The sequence below is a fragment of the Capsicum annuum genome, unplaced genomic scaffold (genome assembly GCF_002878395.1).
Source record: "Capsicum annuum cultivar UCD-10X-F1 unplaced genomic scaffold, UCD10Xv1.1 ctg80857, whole genome shotgun sequence".
In the NCBI taxonomy this organism is placed as follows: Eukaryota; Viridiplantae; Streptophyta; class Magnoliopsida; order Solanales; family Solanaceae; genus Capsicum; species Capsicum annuum.
Window position 1 is genome coordinate 41,157 of NW_025891532.1, and position 4,041 is coordinate 45,197.

At 28.9% G+C, this 4,041-nt stretch overlaps 1 long non-coding RNA gene across 1 annotated transcript; it reads right to left on the reverse strand.

Moving 5' to 3' along the window:
- Positions 1 to 493: 493 nt before the first annotated feature.
- On the reverse strand, positions 494 to 4,041 carry LOC124895249. The gene is made up of 3 exons (XR_007051608.1): positions 4,014 to 4,041; positions 2,101 to 2,186; positions 494 to 767 (listed from the first exon to the last, which is right to left on the reverse strand). It is a non-coding gene; the product is annotated as an uncharacterized LOC124895249 (long non-coding RNA).

Below are 4,041 nucleotides of genomic sequence, written 5' to 3' on the forward strand. Positions count from 1 at the left end.
ATTCTTTCCATCATTATTCAATCCACCCTCTTTAATATTCATAACCAATACGTCACTAACTTGATCGATTCCTTCCTCTCTCTTTTTTTCTTTATTTATTTTACTAGTATCTATCTCCGCGCGGTGTGCGGATTATTTCAAAGTTAAAAGATAAAAAAAATACAAATATGTGTATGCAAAATATGTATTTCTAAGAGTATTGTTATCGCCTGTAAGAAAGCAAAAGTTGATAGAGATGACCCCCAATCAAAATACAAACGCTTGAAAATAGAATTGTGTAAAGATCTCAACATCATCTAAGTAAGATCTTTTATTAAGCTATGAAGTTGTCTTTCAATAGATTTATCTCAAGAATAATATATCAACATTCCTTTGAAATCAACAAATTTCATCAAACTCTTTACTTACATTATAACTTTAATATAACTCTTTAAGAAGACTTTATATTAGAATAAGAACATAAAATAGGCAGAGAGAAGAGAAAACGCAACGAAAAAAAAGCGGTGTCATAAAATTAAATAAGAAGTAAATAATTTGAATTAGAAACTGATCAATGTACTATATGATTTGAAATATACATACATATTAAAAGTAGCACTACATTTTCATATAAATGTCATATCCCCTTCTGTTGTTAATTGAGAGTGTGATGAAGTGAACCACAAATATTATGTGGTAAACTGATGTTGTGCGGCAAAGGAGATAGCCGCACTTCATATTCTTTATTTTCTTCGATTCTTTAACACTTCTTTCAGGTCTCGCTACCCCTGACCATAAGAAGGATATTATACTATAAGAGTAATGTGTAAGTGCTGCATAAAGTTCTATTATCCGTTGTTCCAGCCTTTTTTTGAGCAGACAACTTTCTTTTCGATCATTAGCAAGAACAAATGGGCTTTCACAAATGCTTATGTTGTGGGTGAGATGAAGATATCTATGAAAATTATTTAACTATATAAATAAAATAAGAATATGACAACATGAAGATCTCCAAATTAACATTTTTAGTCAGAACTTGACATGTCATAAAACTTTATAAATTGAAAAATCAATATATGCATTATAAATCAAACATCATCTCTTAAACATCAATCTTCAGGCTTTGAAAGTTGGGTAATATATCATATTTTTTTAATCAATTTAGATGGGTCAAGCACTAACCATCATCTTAAGCCAGTAGAGAGATAATACGATCCATAGTCCAATTGTCTTGCAAGGATGAAAATAAAGGGATTAACTTTTGAATGATTATTAAATATTTTAAGTATAGATATTAAATTTCCAAGGATCTATACATGGAAGTACAATGCTCATGCAAATACACATGCCTATGAGTCGATGATGAGACTTGCCATTCCTTGAGAACACTGACATCATTAAAAAGGACGAAACATCACAAAACACTCCAAATATAGTACATTAATATGTGACTCTAAATAAACAAACTATTTTAGAAAAAAGACTGTTATGTTATCATTAATATACTAAGACTGTTCTGTTATCATTAAATTGTATTTTTTCATCAGAGAGAAATCCCAAAATCATAACTTGAGTATGCAAAATGAAATGTTGAATTTAATGTTATAGGAGTTCATTTTCAATACTATTTACCTATTATATTGCATTAAAGCTGGAACAGATGTGAACCACCAATCATGACGAACTATGTCATAATCTCCTTAAATTTTAAACTGACAGATCTTTAAATTTTTAAAATATTTTAATACCTTACTGTAACAAATAAACAAATGGCATAATGGGATAATATTGTAATGAATAAATTATAGACAAACGATAAACTTAAATGTTATAGTATATAAGCATTTTTTAAATGGAGATGGGCAGAATTATATCCTCCATTCTTCAAAGTACAGAAAATTGAGCCAGATTTGCAAAATTATCACAATACAGACAATATTTTTTAACAACACAACATCCAGCTTGTGTTGTGGTGCATTATCTTAAATGCTTAAGTCAATGATTTTTGAAGTAAATGAGAAAAAGTAATAAAATAAAATTATGTCAATTAAACAAAAGTAAGAATAATTTAAAATGCATCCCAAACGCAAGAGCAAGACAATCGTACGTATAAAAACTTACATGAGCTCCTTCCAATTTCAAAACTTCTTCAAGTACCTTGAAATTGATTGATCCAAAGAAAAGGACAATTAACTCTATCAAAGAACCTGAAAAATAACATGCACCTTTCATCACAAAACATATCGTTTTACATTTTATGGTAAAGCTAAAATGAAGAAAAGAGGATATTATATTTGCTGAATTGATATTGAAGATGACATGGTTTATATCATGTGAACGTTTATGAAAAATATTCCATGATAACCAATTCTAGATGAAGCCTACTACTATAAGATATCTACTTTTTTATGATGGAGATAACCGAAAGTCAGAAGCCAAAGGTTGAAAGAGTTGATATATTAAGTAATGATGTTTTTATTTTCATTTTGTTTAGATAATTCTTTGATACAGAAGGTGTTTCAGTAAGCTAATTGATTTTACTAAAATGTAGTGGTGTTTGTACTGGAAAATGTGTGAATTCAATATGGAATTTTTAATCAGAAAATCTTAATTCCCAAACAAAAAATTAAAATCTGAAAGTTGGTAATTGTATAGGTAAATGCATACATTTAATATATGACACCTTATACAATTATGTACAACGTATTAATTCATCAATGAATTATAGCAAAAGGTAATATAAAATACAGAAGAAAGCAGTAACTGAAATTTGAATTTGAATGATCAGGAAAAATTGTGTCACCTCTGACAAAAAAATTAACAATATATATAAGAAAATAAATTGATTAAGTGCTCTCTAGCCATGTAGTTCCACCCTATCTTCACCCACAATACAAAAACTTAGACAATTCAAAATGAATCAATTAAAATTTGAAGTGGTCTTCTAACGAAAAACGTGTTCTGGTGAAATGATTATAATATACAACACTCAGTCTGTTGAAAATGTTTTAACATTCATATTCTGTACAAATTCTTGTATCTCAATATTTCATTAACGGTCAGTAAAATATTTTTTGAATATAGTAAATTTTTAAATGCTCCAACAAAGTGATAGCATACTTGCAAATGTAAATGCAATTATACATATCATCAACTTAATATAGATCTTTGCTAGTTCACTGATTCCATAACTATTTGGACGGCAAGGTGATTTCAGCTTTTCTAAACAATCTCGCCTTTAAGTACACATCCAACATCAAATGCTAGCAGCACCTAAATGATAAAATAAGAGAGACACATATGTTGAAAATCTATATATAATTCTGCAAATAACACAATCATCTTCTAATGACCTTCCTCAATCTTTTTCATTGAACAATTGAGTATTTAATAATAGACGCACTTGAATAGTTCATGGCTAATGTTTGAATTATCAACAAAGCCTGGAACAGGAATGTACAATGCACTATACCTAGTGTCTGGCATAAGTTGGGGATCTTAATTATTGTCTTCGACTACAGAATTTGAAAAAGCCTAATCAAGTTAGAGGCGGAGAACACAATTGGCCTTAGAGAGAGATCGGCTTCAAGTGGACTCTATTTTTTGTCTAAGATTTTGATCTTTTGAATTTGAACGTCTCAAGTTTCACACTAAAATCGCCGTCTTTATTCTCTTCAGTTGCATTTGTCAAGAATTGAGAAAAACTATTCACTCTTTCTAAATTGTCAGTTTTCATTCTCTTTAGTTTGATTTGATCCTTTTAAACTCAAAAGGTGAGAAATAAAATTATGATATGATACAATAATAGTTTTTTCCAAAAACCCATTTATACACAATTTGAAAAAGAAGAAAATTTTACAGACCACAATTTTAAAATTTGCATCCTTATTCTGTTATGTCAAGTACTACTTAGAAAAAGGCCAAGTTATCCTAACCGTAAACAGAAGAAAAGAGAATTACAGTCCTATTTTGATGAACAAATATTAATCTAAATATGCAAAAAGATAGAACAAATAAAAAAAAAAACAACTTACCTGAAAAAATTGGAGCTTGTAAGGATGG